This window comes from Capsicum annuum, unplaced genomic scaffold (assembly GCF_002878395.1).
Source record: "Capsicum annuum cultivar UCD-10X-F1 unplaced genomic scaffold, UCD10Xv1.1 ctg2489, whole genome shotgun sequence".
NCBI classification, from domain to species: domain Eukaryota; kingdom Viridiplantae; phylum Streptophyta; class Magnoliopsida; order Solanales; family Solanaceae; genus Capsicum; species Capsicum annuum.
The window spans coordinates 146,977-170,554 of NW_025831066.1; the positions used below are offsets into that span (position 1 = coordinate 146,977).

Sequence of the window (23,578 nt, forward strand, 5' to 3'; positions counted from 1 at the left end):
GTCAGATGAGGGTCACCCACAACTTGTATTTACTAGTGGCGCAGTATTGACATCCTTCAAATTGGGGTTACAAATTGGACCCCAACACAACTATATTGCTTTATTCAGGGCATGTCGGTTAAATGACTACTTTCCCACAATTACAATTTCAGACTAAGTCTCAATAATAGAATTCAGATAGTTTTTGAGAATTTCAGGACTGTCAGATAAAGTCAACTCAGAGCAGTATGAAACTCAGTTAGTTCCATCAAAACCTAAACTGTCAGATATAGTCGCTTAGTATCTGTTATATCAGTTACCAGTGACCCATATTATTAGTAATCAGACTCAGTAGTCAGTATCACCATGAATTCAGTTACAATCACTTATTCATGCATGTATTCTCACGTTCATATTATATAGTCAGTACATTCAATCGTACTAACACATTTGCGCTATGGTGTTTTATACCATAGGTTTAGAAGCAAGAGCTCTAGAGCATCAGTAACATTTTAGAATTCAGCTGTAGCCAGGTTTAGCAGTGAGTCCTCATCCTTCGAGGACATGATAATAACTTTATTTCTTCATTACTTAGTTTATTTTAGTAGTTGGAGTTAGTTTGGGACATATCCTATCAACTTCTTATTCAGAAAATTTAGAGATTTTTAGACTACAGTGTTCTCAGACTAGATGTTTTCAGACATTGTTTTAGTTTTGGTATTGTCGTACCATATTATTCAGATATGGTTTTATCAGATGTTTATCAGTTTTGAACCTTATGTCATGTTTTAGCCTACTATTTTACATATTTTATAGTATAATATTCAATGCTCAGCTACAGATATCAGTCATGGGTTAGCTTATGGTCCTTCGGGATCATGGGCACCATGTTACATTTTAGGTACCAGATTTGGGGCGTTACAATATGAGTCGTAGGGTAGATCATTTAGGCTGGCATAAGATTTTTTTCATGTCTCTTCATTTTTGCTCTGTCTTGCACACTTCCACACATGTTATCCTTTAGAATAAAAAGTATAAAATCATAGGTTTCCTTCTAAGAAGTGCTTTATTTAACATCACAACACTATATGATTGAGTTGGTTACTCAGACTTCACCAACTATCCCCTGGGTTGACTTTCATAAAGAACTTATTTAACATTATGACATGACATACATGTGCTTGACACCTCAAGCACCATCTAAATCCATATAACACATTAATTTCAATTTTTCCATGGTCGCAAGATAGTGTTTCAGCCTTTGGCAATTCAACTTAAACTTTTTGATTTTTTTATTTGATAACTTAAGTGAACCACAGGGGAACACTCTTGTCACTCTATACGACCCTTTCTACTTTGAATCCAAATTTCCAGGAATCAACTTCAGCTTAGACTCAAAAAGCAATACCATATCCCCTGTGGTGAATTTTTTTTTTCGATCTTACGATTATGGTATAACTTTATTATCTCCTTGTACAAAGCTGATCATTCACATGCATTGAGACAAAATCATCCATCTCATTTAGCTGCTCTAATCTCAATTTAGCTGCATTATTCCACTCTAGATTAAGTTTTTTTCAAAGCCCACGATGCCTCATGCTCAAGCTCGATAGACAAGTGTCATGCTTTAACATACATAAGCAGATATGGAGAAGTACTAATAGGGGTCTTGAATGCTGTTTGGTATGACCATAGCATGTCATCTTAATTTCTCACCTAATCCATCCTATTGGGATTCACACTCTTTGCCAATATGGACTTGATCTCTCTATTGGAAACCTCAACCTTCCCACTTTTCTAAATGTGCTAAGGCTTCACGACCTTTTCTAGGAGTCTCCGATTTGGAAAATATGTTATTCAATAATGTGACACTTTCCTTTATTATTTGGAAGTGAAACTTCCTATATCAATTTTGAAACATAGTCAAAAACCACCAAAATATACTTCATACCATGTGAACTCACAAAGAACCCATGAAGTCATTTCCTTATAAATCAAACAACTCAAGCTCTAGAATAGTGGCCATGAAAAGATCTTACCTTAGAGAGATGTTTTCTTGACTTTGGTATTGATTACATGCCTTGGCATTGTCCTGTTTATCATTGTAAATGGTGGGAAAATAGTATACACTCTATGAGATCTCTTGCACAGTCTATGTACTACTATGATGACCCCCAACTGGAGAAGAAGGACATGCCTCTAAGATACTCACCATCTTAACTTCAAGAACACATCTCCATACCACTCTATCAACACAACTTTGGAACAAATATGGCTCATCCCAAAATAACATTCTCACATCATACATAAATATTTTACATTGATTAAATGACAGGCCTTTAGGAACCACATCACTGATTAAATAATTAGCGAATTGAGCAAACCATAGAATCAAATCTTATGATATTGATAATTCCCGATCATCCAGAGAAGTATTTTAGATCTCAAGTTTATCTTTTGGTTTCAACATAGCTTTCTCTTCCAATCATGATAGATGGTAAACCACTTGATTCTCAGTTCTATTTTGGTCCTTGACCTCAAAGTCGAATTCCTACAACAAAGTATCCAATGAATCAATCTTGGATTTACATCCTTCACCGCCATAAGGTACCTAAGAGTTACACTGGCAGTATGCATAATGACTTTTTTGCCAAGCAAATAATACTAAAATTTCTAAAATGCAAACACAACAACAAACAACTCTCGCTCAGTCATAGTATAATTTTTCTGAGTAGGATTAAGTGCTTTACTTGTATAGTAGATAGGATGTAAGATCGTCTCTCAACTTTTACCTAGGACTACACCTAGCGCCATGCCACTGTAACACTCCGATTAGCTAAACTAGAATGCTACATGGTGTTATGACCCCGAGGCACCACAAGCTAACCCATGACTGATATTTGTACCTGTATATTGCAAATTATGATATAATAATGTGGAATACATAGAACTGTAAGGCCATAAGGTTTAATTGAAAAAAATCATATGGGTGAAAATACCCAAAACAACTCAATCTGAAAGCAAAGTTTGAACGTAAATCTAAACGTAAATCTGAAAGCCTCTAAACTATCTGAATAAGGAGTTGAAGGAACATGTCTCCAACTAACTCCAAAAAACTGAACTGAAGTAATAAATAAATGTATCAAATCATATTGTCCTCGAATTAATGAGGACTCACTATGTCTCTACGACTGGAATGCTACCGCTATTGCTGGGCCAAAGCTCGTGTCTCAGAACCTATGGTGTAACTTGGAAAGAAAGCACCATAGCACAAATGCGTTAGTATAACTGGAGTACTGAGTATATGAGGAAGGTAGGCTGAACATAAAGGGTTTTATGCATGAACAACACTGACTGAATAATATGAACGTAGGAGTGCAAACATACATATATAGAAATTGGGATCGTGAATACGTGATAGCATGACCTGTAAGCTAATAAATGGTTTACTGATAACAGTCATGACTGATACTGAAATAGTGAGAAGTAGTGTTTAACCGACATACCTCATGTATGTCGTTATGGCTAAGATGGGGTCCAATCTCTGCCCCGACTGGGGGGTGTCAATACCGTGCCATGGGTAAGGACAGCCTGTGAGTGACCCTTATCTGGCGGGTACTCAATGAGAATAGTAGGAACCCTAAATTGATGGGTTAAGCCACCTCATTAACCCTAATTGGATGGGTTAAGTATCTCAACCTACGCTAGCTACGTAGTTCTAGAATGCAAGGATGACTACTAAGAATCACACCCTAAACTGGCGAGTGAGTTCCCATCCTTGGGTTCACTCGGTGCTAACCTCTACTCCCATCTGGAGGGACTGGACATGAATAACTGATTGTGCATGACTTAATCTTACTGAATTCCACTGACTGGCGGAATGTTACGGATATCTAACAACTGACTAAGATCATGAGGTTTTCCTGAGTCACATGACTGACTGTAGTCTATGGAATCATAGCTTGAGTTCGGATATCGTGAAACATAACATGGCTCTAGGCACACAACTATAGTTTTTAGGTACAAGTACCCCCAGGACTCGATAGGAGGAAACTGACACACATGAAATGACTAGATCACAAGATTTGAGTCCACAATTCACAATATCATAAGTAACGCTTTCATAATAAGAATGATTCTCAGCAAACAATCACATGATCAAGAATGCACACAACATGTAAATACTTGCATGGCTTCAATAACATGGTCATTCCATATCGCAACAATATCATGAGCATCTCGTACAACTTCTTCAATTCAAGACAATAGCACGGGGATCACGTTGAACATAACTTAGAACATGGAATAGTCATTTAGGACTTATTATGTCATAAAAGCATGATTTCTATTCCCTTAGGTATTTTCACAAACACCTTACATGCACATCTTAGGCATAGGTGGATTCATCAAGATTACAAATATTCAACCACCAATTTCACATATTTATACATTAAATACCACCATATCCTTATAATAAACATACAAAGACCCCATCTTAAGCATCATCAAACTCCAACCACATGAACAACAACCACCAACAACATAAACATCATAATACAAAATTTAAAAGATGGTTCTTAAGCTTTATGGATCAAAAGAGTCCATGAACCAACTCACGCATACCTTAGAAGGAAGATTCTTGATGATTGATGGAGGAATTTTCTTGAAATCGGATCTTCAAGATTAGTTACACAACGCTAGTTGTTTTTCTCTTTTAGTGCTCTTGGATAATGAGCTTTTAGATGATAATAGAGTTTTAATATGTTTAGAAGCTATATATTTCACAGGGTTAAGTTTAGGGACGTGTAAGGAGTGTTAAAAGACTTAATTACCCTTAAAATAACTCAAAATGGAGTGTTTTTGGCACCTGGAACTGACTTACGAGGAGCCAAAGTGATTGCCTAATCTAGGTTGGGCGGAGCCTAACCAATCACCTATGTTTGTTTGGGTGGCGCCTAACCAATCGCCTATTGTCTCTTAAGAAAATGGGCATAACTTTTCGCTCTGGTAGTGGATTATGGAAAAATTGGTATCATTGGAAGGCTAATTTGATTATTTACAATTTGGTGGGTATAAATCAGCCAAAATACCATATTAACATCGAGTTATATTTTTTTAAAGATGACCCTTGAAAAATCAATCACTAAAACTTGATGGATTCAAAAACTCTTAGCTTGTATTACCTTAAGTGACTCTTATGAACATGCTTAATGCATCATAAGCTATCCTATCACTAGGATATTCATTGTAAGTCATGTACTCAAGTATGAATCACAGGATAGGAGATTTCATACGTAGGAATACTTATTCACTTCCTAGCTTAGAAGTATGTGGGGTATTACAATATCTCCCCCTTATGAATATTCATCCTCGAATGAGAATTTACTGAGAAGGGATACAAGACAATAGAACCTAAACTGAACATGAAGAACTGAAACTTGATCTCATGACCGACATGCTAAACATACTGAACTCGTGCATATTTGATGCACGGATAACTGACACATGAATGCATGACTGAGTATGAAATGGTTAATAGGTACCAAGTTTATACTGGAAACATGAACGTGAAACTGAACAAGATTAAGGAGAACTATTACCTTGAGCTTCATCTGAATTAGTGGGGAAGAGGTGAGGATACTTGGTATGTATATCTGCTTCTACTTCCCAAGTAGCTCCCTCATGAGACTGATTTCGCCAAAGAACCTTGACTAGAGGGACTTTTTTGTTCCTCAATCTACGTGTCTGATAATCTAAGACTTCAACTAGAATCTATTCATAAGAGAGGCTGTTCTGAATGTTGATGCTCTGAATAGGGACAACAACTGCTGGGTCACCTATGCACTTCTTTAGCAAAGAGACATGAAAGACTGGATGGAATGAGGCTAGATCTAAAGGCAAATCTAGCTCATAAGCTACCTTTCTGAAGCAACAAAGAATTCTGAAAGGACCGACATACCGGGGACTGAGTTTCCCTTTCTTGCCAAACCTTTTCACTCCCTTCATGGGAGAGATCTTATGATAGAAATTGTCATTGACCTCAAACTCGAGATCCTTTCTACGAATATCTACATAGTACTTCTGTCGGCTCTGAGCAGCCCGGAGTCTCTCTCTGATCAACTGAACTTTCTCTAAGGCGTCGAATACTAAGTCAGGACCTATGATTGAGGCCTCACTAACTCCGTACCAACCAATCAGAGAGCTACATATCCTACCATAGAGAGCTTTGAATGGAGCCATCTGAATACTAGAATGATAGCTATTGTTGTATGCAAACTCAATCAAAGGCAAGTGGTCATCCTAACTTCCCTTGAAGTTAATTGCACACGCCCTTAGCATATCTTCAAGAGTTTGAATGGTCCTCTCTTCTTGACCATCTATCTAAGGATGAAATACTGTGCTGAGATGGACGTTGGGTACCGAGACCCTTTTGGAACACTTTCCAAAAATGAGAAGTAAACTGGGTACCTCTGTCTAAGATAATAGATAGTGGAACACCCTATAACCTGACTAACTCCCTGATATAGAGTTTGGCATAAGCCACAGTGGAATAAGAAGTACGAACAGGAAGGAAATAAGCTGACTTGGTCATTTTATCTATAATGACCCAGACTGAATTATGCTGATGATGAGTTCTAGGCAAACCCGTCATGAAGTCCATGTTAACTTCTTCCCACTTCCAAGTAGGAATGGTGAACTCTTGCATAGAACTACTAGGTTTTTGATGCTCTATCTTAACCTGCTGATATGTAGAGCACTTAGCCACAAACTCTGCAATATATCTCTTTATCCCACTTCACCAATAGTCTCCCGTATGTCGCGGTTCATCTTAGTGGCCCCTAGATGAATAGAGTATCACGCACCATGCACTTCTGCAAGAATTCTCTGCCTCAATTCATCTACACCTAGAACACATAGACGACCCTGAAAATGAAGAACACTATCTCCCCCTTGGGAGAAAACCTCGACTTTCTGATTCTGAACTGACTCTTTAAGCTTGACAAGACTAGAATCCCTGCCTTGTTTCTCTTTTACCTCAGAAACAAGAGATGAATCTGAACTAATATGAACACATACACCACCCTCTACAGAATTGGCTAAAAGAACGCGTAGTCTGGTAAGCTGATGGACCTCTTGAGCCATCTTTTTCTTACTATCCTCAACGTGAGAAATAATACCCATGGAGAGTCGACTAAGAGCATCGGCCATAATATTGGCCTTGCCCGAATGATAAAGAATACTCATGTCGTAATCCTTCAAGATCTCTAACCACCTTCTTTGGTAAAGATTGAGATCTTTCTGGGAAATGACATACTGGAGGCTTTTATGGTCTGTGAAGACATCTACATGAAATCCATAGAGATAATGCCTCCAAATCTTCAAGGCAAAAACTACCGCTGCTAACTCAAGATCATGAGTAGGATAATTCTTCTCATGTGGCTTTAACTGTTTGCAGGAGTAGGCTATGAACTTACCATGATATATGAGGAAACAACCTAAACCCACTCTGGATACATCACAATAGACTACAAAATCGTCTGAACCATCTGGAATAGCTAGAACTGGAGCTAAGGTGAGTCGAGTCTTCAACTCTTGAAAGCTCTTCTCGCATGAATCTGACCACTGAAACTTAATCTTCTTCTGAGTCAATCTGGACATGGGAGATGCAATAGAAGAAAATCCCTAAACAAACCATCTATAATAGCCAGCCAAACCCAAGAAACTCCTGATATCTGATGGAGATAAGGGTCTGGGCCAGTTTTTTACTGCTTCGGTTTTCTAAGGATCTACTCTAATGCCATCACCGAAAATAATATGGCTAAGGAATGCTACTGATCTTAGCCAAAATTTGCACTTGCTGAGCTTAGAGAATAATTGGTGATCCCTGAGAGTCTGAAGAACAATCCTGAGATGGCCTGCATGATCACGCTCTGTACGAGAATAGACCAGAATATCATCTATAAAGACTATGACAAATATGTCCAAGTACTGCTTGAATATAGGTTCATCAAGTCCATAAAATCTGCAGGGGCATTGGTAAGACCAATGACATGACTAAAAATTCAAAGTGTCCATACCGAGTACGGAAAGTTGTCTTTGGAATGTCACATTCTCTAACTCTGAGCTGATGATAGCCTGATCTGAGGTCTATCTTGGAGAAGTAACAGGCACCCTGAAGTTGGTCGAATAGGTCATCAATCTTTGGAAGAGGATATCTGTTCTTGACCATGACCTTGTTGAGTTGATGGTAATCAATACAAATCCTGAGAGAACAATCTTTCTTGTGCACGAATAATATTGGCGCACCCCATGGGAAAATGCTGGGTCTAATGAATCCCTTATCTACGACATCATTCAACTGATCTTTTAGTTTCTTAAGTTCTGCTGGTGCCATTCTATATGGTGGAATAGAAATAGGTTGAGCATCTGAAAGAAGGTCTATGTCGAAATCTATTTCTCTTTCGAGAGGAATGCCTGGAAGATATTCGGGAAAGACATCTGAGTATTCATTAACAATAGGAACTATTTTGAGGCTGGGAGATTTAGAACTAGAATCTTTAACATGCATGAGTTGATACATACGCCCCTTAGAAATTATTTTCCTTGCCCGAAGGTAGGAAACAAGTTGACCCTTGAACGCTAAAATGCTACCCTTCCACTCTAGGACGGGATCATTTGGGAACTAAAACTGAATTATCCTATTTCTCCAGTCGACTGTGGCATAGCAGGAATGAAGCTAATCCATGCCGAGAATGATATCAAAATCAGTCATCTCTAATCTGCTGACGTGGATTTCTGAGATATCATAATTGGGCAGTTCCTGTATACCCGCTGGGCTATGATGGTTTTACCGACTAGGGTAGAGACTGAGAAGGGCTCTGCTAGGACTTTGGGACTAATTCCAAAATCGCATGCTATGTATCTAGTAATAAAAGACAAAGATGCACCTGGGTCTAGCAAAGTATAAACATGAACATGGAAAATATGTAACGTACCAGTAATGGCATCAGGAGAATTTTCCTGATCCTGCCAGGACTGAAGAGCATAGAGTCTATTTGGGCGTTGCCCACTAGTAGCACTGGAAATGGCACCCTACTGGTTTGGGTGACTAGACTGAGCTGTAGAATGATTTTGCTGACCCTGAAGACATGAATATAGACACTCCCTAATCCAGTGGCCTGGCTTGACACAACCAAAACAGACATCACTACCAGCTCTGCAAATGCCCTTGTGGTTCTTACCATAAGTCTGACAAAGGGGATTCGTTCGGGCACTGCTAACACTGCCCTGAGATTTAAAGTCTAGTACTTTGTCTCTATTACCGTCTCTAAATTTTAGCACTGGAGCACTGGTAGAGAAAGGAGATGGAATGGCTGACTTGGAGCAAAACTATGAATGGTTTCCTCCATCTAACTTGGGGTGAGCAAAGTTAAAGTTACCAAACCTTGCTCTCTTGTTCTGCCTCTCCCTTGTCTTAAACTTCTCCTCTTTTACTTGCTGGGCAGGGGTCATAAGTCTAGATAAGGTCATATCACCGATCAGTATTGCATACCTACACTCATTTACCACGCTATCATTGACCCCTGACACGAACTTACTTATCTTAGCTCTATTGTCTGTAACCACATGAGGAGCAAAACTGGATAGCTGAGTAAATCTGAGAGAATACTCCCTTAACTGACATATTCCCCTGCCTGAGGTTGATTAACTCAACAACTTTGGCTTCTCTCAGCTCTTGGGGAAAGAGTCTGTCTAAAAAGGTCGTGACAAATTCCCCCCGCTCGATAGGGCCTGAATCATCTAACCTCTCAGACTTCCACTGTTTATACCAATCATGAGCAACATCCTATAACTGGTAGGTGGCTAACTCAGTACTCTCAATAGAAGTAACACCCATGATGTCAATGACCTTCTGGACTTGGTCAATGAACTCCTGAGGGTCCTCATCATAATTAGACCCATAGAAAGATGAAGGGTTCATCTAGGTAAAGTCCCGAACCCTAGATTCTTTAGGATTGTCCACTGGATTGGACGGAATGACTGGTGGCCATTTATTCTATGCAGCCATGGACTGAGCAAGTGTGGTAAATGCGGCTCTAAACTCCACATGGGAAATATGTTCGGCCAAAGGATCTTTGGGCTGAGGAGCTGGCTGGTGTCTTCTCTTTAGGGCCATGGTCTGGAATAAGAGAAGAATGGATTAGACTGAGAGTTTAACTTGTGATTATGCTCACTAGCATGACATAAATAATGAAGAAAGGGGACTGCTCCTAAAACATCTTATAGCCTCCCGCATATAAATGTGGCGCACAACACACCCAGGGAGAAAACTCTACTAGATGCGACTTTCAAACTTCCTAGGACTCTATTGAATGTTATGCTCTGGTAACAAGTTTGTAATACCCCAATTCACTGAACTGGAATGCAACACGGTGCTCATGACCCCGAGGGACAACAAGCTAACCTATGCTTGATATTTGTACCTGTATACTGCAAATCATGATATAATAATATAGAATACATAGAACTGTAAGGCCATAAGGTTCAACTAAATAAAATCATGTCGGTAAAAATATCCAAAACAACTCAATCTAAAAGCTAAGTCTGAACGTAAATCTGAAAGCCTCTAAACTATCTGAATAAGGAGTTAAAAGAACATGTCTCCAATTAACTCCGTAAAACTGAACTGAAGAAATAAATAAATTTATCAAACCATATTGTCCTCGAATCAATGAGGACTCACTGTGTCTCTGCGACTGGAATGCTACCGCTACTGCTGGGATGGAGCTCGTGTCTCGGAACCTATGGTGTAACATGAAAAGAAAGCACCATAGTGCAAATGCATCAGTACAAATGGAGTACTGAATATACGAGGAAGGTAGGCTGAACATAAAGGGTTTCATGCATGAACAACACTAACTGACTAATATGAATGTGGGAGTGCAAACACACATATATAGAAACTGGGACCATGAATATGTGATAGCATGACCTGTAAGCTAATACATGGTTTACTGATAACTGTCATGACTGATACTAAAATAGTGGGAAGTAGTGTTTAACCGACATGCCCCATGTATGCCGTTATAGCTAAGATGGGGTCCAATCTCTGCCTCGACTGGAGGGGTGTCAATACCGTCCCATGTGTAAGGACAGCCTGTGAGTGACCCCTATCTGGCGGGTACACAATGAGAATGGTGGGAACCTTAAACTGACGGGTTAAGCCACCTCATCAACCCTAATCTAATAGGTTAAGATGTCTCAACCTATGCTGGCTACGTAGTTCTGGAACATAAGGATGACTACTTAAAATCACACCCTGAACTGGCGGGTGAGTTCCCATCCTTGGGTTCACTCGATGCTAACCTCTACTCCTATCTGGAGGGACTGGACATGAATAACTAACTGTGCATGACTTAATCTTACTGAATTCCATTAACTGACGGAATATTATTGATATCTGACAACTGACTAAGATCATGAGGTTTTCCTGAGTCACATGACTGACTGAAGTCTATGGAATCACAGCTTGAGTTCGGATATCATGAAACATGACATGGCTCTAGGCACACAACTATAGTTTTTGAGTAAAAGTACCCCTAGGACTTGATAGGAGGAAACGGACACACATGACATGACTTGATCACAAGATTTGAGTCCATAATTCACAATATCATAAGTAACGCTTTCATAATAAGAATGATTCTCAACAAACTATTACATGATCGAGAATGCACATAAGATGTATATACTTGCATGGCTTCAATAACATGGTCATTCCATATCGCAACAATATCATGAGCATCTCGTACAACTTCTTCAATTCAAGACAATAGCACGGGGATCACGTTGAACATAACTTAGAACGTGGAATAGTCATTTAGGACTTATTATGTCATAAAAGCATGATTTCTATTCCCTTAGGTATTTTTACAAACACCTTACATGCCCATCTTAGGCATAGTTGGATTCATCAAGATTACAAATATTCAACCACCAATTACACATATTTATACGTTAAATACCACCATATCCTCACAATAAACATACAAAGATCCCATCTTAGGCATCATCAAACTCCAACCACATGCACATCAACCACCAACAACATAAACATCATAATACAAAATTTAGAAGATGGTTCTTGAGCTTCATGGATGAAATGAGTCCATGAATCAACTCACGCATACCTTAGAAGGAAGATTCTTGATGATTGACGGAGGAATTTTCTTGAAATCGGATCTTCAAGCTTAGTTATGCAACCCTAGTTGTGTTTCTCTTTTAGTGCTCTTGGATGATGAGCTTTGAGATAATAATAGGGTTGTAATATGTTTAGAAGCTATATATTTTGTAGGGTTAAGTTTAGGGACGTGTAAGGAGTGTTAAAAGACTTAATTACCCTTAAAATAACTCAAAACAGAGTGTTTTTGGCACCTAGAACTGACTTAGGCGGTGCCCAAGTGATTGACTAAGCTAGGTTGGGTGACGCCTAACCAATCTCCTATGTTTGGTTGGGCGGCGCGTAACCAATCGCCTATCCTTATGGTCTCTCACAAAAATGGGCGTAACTTTTCGCTCGGGTATTGGATTATGGCAAAATTGGTATCATTGGAAAGCTAATTTGATTCTCTACAATTTGGTGGGTATAAATCAGCGAAAATACTACATTAACATCAAGTTATACTTATTCAAATATGATCCTTGCAAAATCAAAAACTAAAACTTGATGGATTCAAAAACTCTTAGCTTGTATTACCTTAAGTAACTTATATGAACATTCTTAATGCATTATAAGCTATCCTATCACTAGGATATTCATTGTAAGTAATGTTGTCAAGTATGAATCACAAGATAGGAGATTTCAAACATAGGAATAATTCACTTCCTAGCTTAGAAACATGCGGGGTATTACAGCCACTAGCATCACACATAACGTCAAATCGAAATGAACAAATCAAGAGAAATAATTATAGGGTATGAAATCAATTTCTATTTTTTAGGGCACTCAAATACCTTTAGAAATGCATCATCAAACACAAATTTCACCCCTTTCTCCAACAACTTACACAAGGATTTGGAAATTTTGGAGAAGTCCATGATAAATCTTTCATAGAAACCTGCATACCCCAAGAAGCTATGAATACCCTTCACACTATTTGGTGAAGTAAATATTTCAATCACCTCAATCTTTCCCTTATCAATTTTATCCCTTTTTTTGAAATATTGTGACCAAGCTTATTCCTTCTTAATAATGAAGTGATATTTTTCAAAATTTAAGAGTTAAGTTATTTTTCTTGTATCTCCTTAAAACATCGGCGATATGTGCCAAATACTCTTTAAGTAAGTCACCAAAACAAAAAAGTAATTGATGAACATCTCAATAGTTTCTCAACCATATCAGAAATTATAGCCATCATACAATGCTGAAAGGTTGTGGGTGTATTACATAAATCAGAAGGAACCCTTTTGAAGTCAAACATACCATACAAATAAGTAAAAGTGTAGCCTCTTGGTCCAGAGAAATAGTAATCAAACTATAACATGAGTATTCATCAAGAAAACTTATCAACGACCACCTATAAGTTTGTCTAATATAATCCATGAAAGGCATCAAAAAGTGTTACTTCTCATTCCAAGAGTTAAGCTTTCTATAGTCCATGTGCACACACCAACTCATGAATAACCTCACTTAGATAAAATCATTCTTTTTATTTGGAATCATAGTGATTCCACCCTTCTTCGACATACATTAGATTGGTCTTACCCCTTTATGTCTAAAATTCAACCACTTGATGATCTTTTTCTTCACTTTTTCTTTCATAGGTAGATTCAATATTCATTGACTCTCCATATTAAGCACACAATCCTGCTCAATTTGGATTTTATATGTGAAAATTCTAGGTAGAATACCAATGTCCCTCTTAAACCTCTTCCACATTGAGACTAGAGACTCAACTTCCCAATATGCCAAATCTACTGCAATAATAACCAGCAAAGCATTGTTGGCTTCTAAAATGCATAAAAAGACGAGATAGAAGAGCTTCGAGCTTTAAAGCTTGAGGCTCTTCAATAAAAGGACAAGATGGTATGATTCTCTATTCTTCGATCACGATCTAAAATTTTTGGTGCATAACTATATGAACCCCTACCTTTAAGTGCGCTAACCATCTCATTATAACCCTTAGTATTATCACCCTTGAAATTTATAGTGACTTGTATAAGGGACTCAATGCCAAGTCTCTTCTAAATGAGATCTACTAGGTCATCCTCATCGACTATATCTATAATATAGATCACACATATATACTTTGGCTACTTCATGTATCGGCACACATTAAATGCAACTTGCTTATTATTCAACCAAAACAATTATTTTCCTAGTCTCCATATCCATCTATACACACCTGGTTTCAAGGAATAATCTTCCCAAGAGAATTGGAACCTAAAAATCAACCTAACAGTCAAGAATGACAAAATAAGCTAGAAAGATGAAGGAGGCAACCCTCACCAAAACATCACTTAAGATTCAGACCAAATTCTTCCTAATGTAATCGTCCATAAGAAGTGTCATTAAAGTATATTTAGATTCCCCTATCCCCAAATGTATATAAACTTATAGTTGCATCAAGTTAATAATGGCTCCCAAATAACACAAGCTTTTATAAAGTAAAAAAACCCAATAGTATATGGGATCATGAAGGCTCCAGGATCTTTTTTCTTCTCCAAAAAAAATTAAGAGGCTATTGCACTATAATAGTGCACATTTCTAGTAGGCTTATCTCTTACTATCCTCTTCTTATTCACTAAATCCTTCATAAATTTTGCGTAACATGGCATTTGTTTAAGTTTCTCAACTAGAGAGAAATTCACTGTAAATTATTTCAGTATAAAAATAGACTTTGGTACTTTTTTATCTTTATTTATGAATATTTGTGGAAAAAGAGAAAGAGGGCAAGAAATAAGAGTCAATACTTATAGAACCACCTTTTCCTTCCCTTTTTTAAACTTGGTGTTATTATTATCAATTTGAGGATTTTTAGGTACATTCCCATTTACCACCACTTCTTCAGAGCTGGTAGCTTGTTCATCTTCTACTATCACCAATTTTACCGCATCATTAGCAATCATGGGCATAGGAGGATCAATATTCATTTGATCAATCTAGGTTTTAATACCTAAATAATAAATATCATTCTTTGGATTTTAGATGTTTTTTTATAAGTGTACCTTTTTGACATTAATTCAATACCTCAAAAATCTGACTTATCTATTGCTTAAGCTTTTATGGGGGTGGCATATGATTAAAATTTCTATTTCATACTCAAAATATCTGTGTTAATCTTCTTAAGTAAATCTTTCATTTTATTTACCCCTTTCACAACCTTCGCAAACATGTTTTCAATCTTTGAAATTTTCAAACCCACATTATAATTCTTAGGTGGAACGTAAAGGACACTCTTATCCTTATAATCATCCTTTCTTTTCTAATCACCATCATGATCTTTACTCACATCTTAATTCCAAAACTTATTGTAATTATTATCTCCATAGTAGTTCTGACCTTGATTTCCTTGCCCATACTTCCAGTTGTCTTGGTTAGGCCCTTGGTCCTTGGCTTAAAAACCCACTACCTCTCTATCGAGATACTTTATCTCTTCTTCAGAATCTAAAAATTCATACCTAGGGGCATTACCTTGTGCACCAACAACATTCACATTTTTTGCTCCTACTGCAGAAAGTTATTTTATAAGCAACCCAGTCTCAGTCCTAAGTTGTGCAACCTTTTGAGCTACTATTTTATCTAATGCTCTCTATTATATGGATTCTATGATTGCATAAATTCATGTGGGTCTGTCAGCATCTTGATTATGTCACCCTCACTTTGTCTTTATGATTTGATCTAGAATTTTCAAAGCATGTTCCGAATGCAAACTCATGAATGCCCCAATGATAGAGTCTATTGATACTTTGATGTTTTAGTTCAAGGCTACATAGAAGATATCAAGCCAGTTTCTACCAGTCATATTGTGACTTGCAATATTTTATAACTTCTTCTTGAACCATAACCAAGTCTCATATAATGCCTTCGAATATAACTGCCTAAAATTGTAAATGTCATACTTTAACTACATTATTATGGAATATGGAAAAAATCGATCTAGGAATTGAGTCCTCAACTCATTCAAGTATAAATAGATATGCATGTTAACTTAACTATCCATAATATAGATTCTCCTATTAGAGAGAAAGCAAATGATCTCTCCTAATCACCTCTTAACTTACTCTTGGAAGGTTGTGGGAAGTGCAAAATACCACAAAGTTCATTACATGCATATTCATATCATCAGTAGGTTAGAACTCAAGTACTCCCATCAAGAGTAGGACTAAAAATACCCCTTTAAGTTCAATAAGTGGATCATGGAACAAGCAATATCAAACTTCATCACCGAAGGCAATTCTGGTAGAATAATAGCAACAATTCCAATTGGATCCAAATAGTCCAAGTTTTTTTCTATTTTTTATGAGAAGAGATACTATTCTAGAGGTTATTTCCCCCTATTACTTCTATGTTTGTACCTCTCATCAAGTATAACTAGATGATTTACATAATATTTTTTGGTCCTCTCTTCCCTTACTATCGTCTAACAGATTTATGTCTAGCATTTTTCTCAAACATTAATCCAGTAGTGACTTATTCCATAGTTTCCTGGCCAATATGATATTGTAGTGGATGATTCAAAATTGCTGGCTTAAATACTCCCGAGTAGGGATCCTTAGTCATGAATTACTTTGTTCATCATTATTTAATTGTGTCTCAGAGTTCTCTCAAGCTTCATATAAAGTGGTATCAGGGCATTGCCTTAACTCAGAGTATTGGGCATACACCGATATGTTCCTTGAAAAGAACAAAAAAGTAAAAGCAAAAAATAATAACCAATAACGCCAATAAACACATTAAAATTAACTTCTTGATCATATAACATGGCAACATTGCCAAAATTAGATGTCAAAATTGCACCTCTAGACAAAACATAAAGAGATAGTTGATTAAATATATAATCCAATTAAGTTGGGGTCGATCCCATAGGGGATAGGTCAAAATATCAAGAAAGATGTATGTCACAATAATTTATAGAAATTTCCTCTAAAAGAGGATGATTTTAAAATAAAGGCTTTAATAGCAAAAATTATTGATTTGTCTGATTTATCATCAATATGAGAAAAATATTAGGATTGTGTTCCACAATAACTTCATAACTTCGTCGGTTCTTCATACTTCATAACTCCTTCCAATATTTGTAATGTAGAATAAATAGGTTATGTATACTAAGAACAACTTTATGCTCTTATTTAAGCAATAGCCTTATGTAAGTTTTCTCTTTTCCTGAGCCTATTTTACTAACCTCTATTATGGAACTCAGATAGCTATCCTGAATTATCAGCTCAAAATATTAAGCAGAGGTTGGTAAATCTAAGTATTTATTGTTTATACCATTCTTATCATCTATACTCTTTATTTCATCACGAGTAAGGATACAATGAGTTCTAACATTACACACCATTAGAAAGTAGTCAAACCCAAGGAAAGAGTAACATATATATGAACACCGATTGAAGATTACTTTATACTACATATCCTACTTAATTAATCTATCATGATCCCCACAACCTCAGTGGTGGTGTTTAGCTAATTATAAGTTCAAGAACACAAGAATAAATCATATATGAAAATAAAATTATAGACTTATAATAAGAATATGAGAAACTCCAAGATCTCACTTTGAATTAAAAACTTAAAAATAGATGTTTTTATTTCCAAAAACAATATTATGTATTGATAGTAATAATATATAGTAAACTAAAACAATTGAACCACATTGGATATTTATAGAAAAAAGGAAACCTACCCTAAACAAATTCGGAATACAAGGTTGGCGATGACTACGCCTTTGACAAAGTTATCTAGTTTGATGATGACTCATAGTTAATCTTCTCTCTATCTATTTCCTTATTTCCTCATTTATTAATGATGAATTATTTAGTAACCCTATTATCGTTTACACTAAGACCCTAGTGCATTCCTTCAAGACATCTCTTATTTTCTAAGGAGGAGTTCTCATTATGGTCTATCATGCAACCCTATGGGTCGTAGCCGTATATTGTACTCTACCTATTATTGGTCTTGCCACATCTTTAAAATTAATTAGATTCCTAATAATTTCATGCTATAACTAATCACGTGTCTCAATGAGTCATAGCTTGACCTCGCCACCACTACACTAATTTGTATATCTTCAGGACATTGGTAGATCCTCTCAACATGATATCTTCCTAAGACTCATAATGTAACCCAATGAGTCATAGGTTGTGTTCGTTCTCTAAGTCCAAACATTTGTTGGATAGACAACGACGGAGGCTACAAGTCGTATTAGGACCCAATGACTCAAAGCCATATTTCCCAGCAAATCACTAGAGGAAGACAATGCATAAATAATGTGTCATGATTTCATGACATTTTTGATGCTAAAAACCAGAAATTATGCATGTACATAGGTCCTTTTAATTAGCCGTGATGTATTTTTGTATTTTTTTTATGAAATCAGGTTTTGGGGCAAAAAAGGAGAAAAAGATGATGAAGTGTTGTAAGGGACCCACTTACGAGCCATAGATAGGACTTACATCCTCTGTAGGTGTCATAGTGTACCTTATCTACACTTCAATAAAATATTATTCTTTTTACTTCATTCACTATCGAACCTTATTATCAAATAAACTATAATAACCACATTATATTCACATAAACAAGCCTTTGAATTAGCATAATTTTCTTATTTTAAGCAATAAAAGTACCATAAAATCACGACACATCAAATACCTTTTTACTTATTATCTACTACAAATCCTCCAAAATGTGCCATTCATGACTTAGTAGAATTTTCACAAGAGTTCAATGAAATTTTAAGGAGTTGGGTAGAATTAAGCATTGGGTTGCTTGGTTAGATATTTGAATTTCCAAGGGGGAAAGAGTACTAGATTTTAGATCTTTGTTTGATACTTATAAATCGTTTGATATTTCTTAAGACTTGTGTGCAAAATTATGGTGTATTTTTAGAACTCAAAAGTTCATGTAGACTATCTTTATGTGGAATAAATATTATAAAATATTTGGTCTAAAAATGATGATATAGAGCGGTGGTCTCAAACATGGAAGTATATAATAGAGTCTAGACATTTTGTTGATCAAGAAATTTACTAGGAGACTAAGTGAAGTCATGCGAACATTTAGTATGACAATTGGACACACCTTATAGATTTTTGCTATCATCTACCTATAGCTAGCATTGAACAACATCCACTGGAGGATGTGAGAATATTACATACATAAGGATGATGGATACAGATTTACTGGAGCTACTATTTTTGAAGAATGCATATGATCAAATTCAAAAAAATTTAATAGTAGTAAAAGATCAAAAAAGTGGATAAGCCAAGGTGGATGCTAAATTTCTTATCTTAATTTTCTATTAAATATGCATGGATGGTTATGAGCCAAACAAGAGAGGTACAAAAAGAATACAAGCATTTGTGATTTAAAGGGATGCCTCTCGAAGTTTTTTTTTTGTGAAGACTGTGGAAGCAAGGAATTCCTATTGAGGGAGTTTTAATAAGGACCAGAGTCTGTGATGAGATACTTTGTAAATCCTATAGGGATAATGAATGGGAAATTATTGAACATTTGTTCATTAAACGTTATATTGCTAAAAAAATTTGGTGCAGAGTTGTAGTTGCAGCCAGAGTTGACAGATCTTTTCTTTAACCGAAGGATACAATTTAAAGTGGTATAATGTTGATTCTACTCCAAAACTTAAATTACTATATAAAGTTGTTTCTATGTTCATTCTTTGGTAGGTTCGGTAGAGAAGGGACACAATTTACTATAGATGTAGGATGTCTTATGTAGGGATGTAATTGGAGATGAGAAAAAATATAATTTTGTTAGCTAGACATAATTATCCTTGGTTAATAATTTTACTTGTGAATGACCTCTGATGGTAAAATTTTTGAAGGAATTCACCCCGTTGTAGGTGAAAAGTAGTAGTGTGGAATTCTCTTAATTTGGGAGCATTTTAGTACAATTTTGATGTTGTAGCTAAAGAAAATCTATACCCAAGCTCTAGGGACTTTAGTATTAAAAATGGTGAGGGCAAGTTGTTATATGCAAAAATAGTGGCTTTAAGACTAGGATTGATGTACTAGATTGGTTATAACCTACTTTCTTAGACTCTTAAGACTAATTTCATACTATTAAGAATGTTCTTAATGGAATATAGGAGGTACCACGATGCATTGCTATAGAAATTAAGAGAATCAAGATTCTTATGAAGGACGTTGATGTGGTGGTGGTTCACATATTAAGAGAAGGTAACAAGCTTATGGATTCTTACACTAACCAAGTTCTCTCTTTTGTAGGTTCAGATTGACTTATATTTACATCAATGAAAGACATACCAAATGAAGCAATAGACATTATTAATATTGATTGCTCATAACTTTTGAATCTTAAAATAAGGAAATTTCAAAATGTGATCCCATAAACTAAAGAAAAAATTATAGAAATCAAGGACAAGAAGGTAGATAGAAAACTAGTAGTCACAAGAAAGAAAAATAAGCAAAAGAAAATACAAGATAGAAGAGGCTATATCAAGAACACCAATAGAAATGACACAAGTAAAAGAAATAATTGATTTGATGTGTACATATTGCCCTTGAATTTTAAGCAATTGTATTAGCTTTTTATTAATATGAATCTACTGAAATATAGCAAAGATTGAGGCATATCAAGTCACCACGATTAATACAATCAACACACAAGAGCACCGGCAGAGGAATTTCAAGGAAAAGAAAAATTTGGTTAGAGAAAGTATGTGTTTTACTTAATGCTCATGCAGTAGTATCCACTTTTAAGAAATTTCATTCAATTGAGAATTGAGAAAGATGGGTAAATAAACAATCAATATATGTGAAAAAAAAGTTCTACATAAAAGAGATTACCTTGACAGATGATAGATGATGCATGTTCTAAAGTGTCAGATCTGAGGGTAACAAGAGATAGAAAGGAATAAAAGAATTGTTAGATCTCATCAAAGTAGATAAAGAAAAGAGAATAAATTACTTACTCTAGCTTGTTTCTCACTAGATCTAGAAAATTTAGTAGAAGAAGTCTTCAATGAGCTGGTTTTTACGATATTCACGAGATTTAGAATGTCTTAGGTGAAAACATATCTTGCTTGATGAATCCTAGGTTTGGGTGCTTGAGAATATGAGCTGTAGTTTGGAATTTTGATCATTTTTAGTTTTGTATAATCATTAGAAGATGCAAAATATGATCAATTTAAGTAAAGAAGCCAATGATGAACACGAAGGTACTACTTTTCATTTTGGGAGCTTCTAACATATCGATGTCTGAATTGTATGTGGTTATATTTTTATTTTCTTTTTTAATTTTATTTGGGCCTGGGTCAATTTATGTTTTATTTTTCTAGATTATATGATTTTACTTTTTCTAATAAATGTCCCATGAGGCCTATCTCAATTTAAAGTGTATACGTCGTATCCGCAATGAATATCTTCACTTATTCTCCTTCCTCTAACATCGAGAGTCATTAATTAGCTTCAAAAGATATTTGCTAAATTCTTTTAAAGTAATATTACTGAAATAAAAAAATATCGCATGGTATGGGAAAATCCTTAAAGAAGAAGAGGAATTAGATTTTGGATTATTATATGATATATCAAAAGTTTTTATTGCTAATTATTGTGAAACTTTATATTCTCTACATTGTTGTAGTTTTCTTATATGTTGAACAAATATTGTAAAAAGTTATACCTTTCATTGTACAAGGTAAAAAAGCATTTCATGTTTGGAAGAAAATAATTATTATCATAAAAAAGAATAATCATAACATTTAGTGAAAATTCAAGTTAGGTGTACCTAATTTCTGGTTTAATAAATAAAGAAAACATGGAACACTATACTATACAAAAGGGCACAATGTAAGAAATAAGAAGAATGAATTAAAGAAATTTATTTTTGAAGGAGAATGAAATAAACAAGTGATTCAAAAATATCTCTAAGAAGATTGACATAACATATTATTGTGAACAACAGTCTCAAAATTACAAATAACAAAAGTGATAGTTTGATGAATTGGTAACTCTAAAGACATCTTCACTATATAATCTGTCTAAGAGATCTTGAGGGACAAATAAGAGAAAACGACTGACTATAATGGTATCTAGGTATAGAATTTATAATTTAAGATCTATTTTATAAAGAAATAAAAGAGAAATATAGCCACATATAGCAATTTAAAAGAATGAAGATTAATATTATATCAAGGTATTAGAACTAGACAATATCCTATTTTTTTCTAACAACCTTTATAATTAAGCAGTTTGCTCTATATGCAAATATCTATTGAAAGGTTGCATCTTTAACAATTTATTATAATATGGTGGACTATATTTGTAGTTTCAAAATTACATAATTTATATAGATTAATCTCATTTATTTTAATGCAGCTGTATTGTAAAGGAGAAATTCAAAAGACATAGAAGAGATATCACATTAAATAGGAGGTAAGATAGTTAATGATTTAACAACTGATTAGGAATTTTTTTTTGTGAATGATAGGAGTACTAGTGAAGAGACCTAATATAATTTATAATTAAATAACTACAAACACAAGTTACATTATTGTCTCACCATATGAAGGATGCCAAAAAAGTAGAATCAAGTATAACATATATGAGGCTAGAAAAGAAAATATATTCCAAAACCTTTATGAATTTAGTCTAAGGAACAATGGAGGAAATCTAATTTATGTTCAACTTCGGATATAGGAATAACAGCTAACATGAGAGCTGAAATGGTGGTTATTTTAAATGCCTTAAGATATTTTTAACACCAAAAATATATAACAACTTCACCAAAAGGACTCACTCAACCTAAGAAATATCCTACAAGATGTGTGAAGATTATTTTAGAGTTAAAAAAATTGAGATCATCAAGTAATGATGCAAAGTCTTGGAGCATAAATTAGACAACTAGCTAGAAGAATAACTTACTGATATTAAAATTAAGTAAGAAAGGATAAATTAGCATCATACATTTTAAGACTTTCCACCAATGAAAAGAAAAATCTTAAACATAAATAAAAAATAAATTTCACTTATAAGGATAAAAACTCACAAAATAAAATAATAGCAAGCATGAAAAATTTAAGGATTAGTGTAACATGTGGATAATTCACACATTTATATGTACAGTTGTAAGGCCAGTTAGTCTAATCTACTTCAAGTATAAAAAATGTATATCCTAAAAAACAAAAGTTTGTAGAGTCAGATTTAAGCTTCAAGATCTAAGATCACCTGAAAATTATAGCTGAAAAATTAAAGAAACATAGATAAACATGTATAGACTTCAGCTAAGTAAATACAAAATAGAAGAAAAAATAATCAAAGAATGATATGATTTCAGATGCAAGGATAATAATTTTAAACACAATTAAGCTAACAAGATATGATTAAAAATAGA

At 35.2% G+C, this 23,578-nt stretch overlaps 1 long non-coding RNA gene across 2 annotated transcripts; it reads right to left on the reverse strand.

Annotated features, from left to right (window-relative positions):
• Nucleotides 1–10,722: 10,722 nt before the first annotated feature.
• Nucleotides 10,723–21,471, reverse strand: LOC107855901. Of its 2 annotated transcripts, none has more exons than XR_001670390.2 (3): nt 21,159–21,471; nt 21,034–21,074; nt 10,723–10,782 (listed from the first exon to the last, which is right to left on the reverse strand). It is a non-coding gene; the product is annotated as an uncharacterized LOC107855901 (long non-coding RNA). The 2 variants fall into 2 exon arrangements; XR_007049339.1 differs by lacking the exon at nt 10,723–10,782 and adding an exon at nt 13,024–13,097.
• Between the last annotated feature and the right edge of the window lie 2,107 nt (nt 21,472–23,578).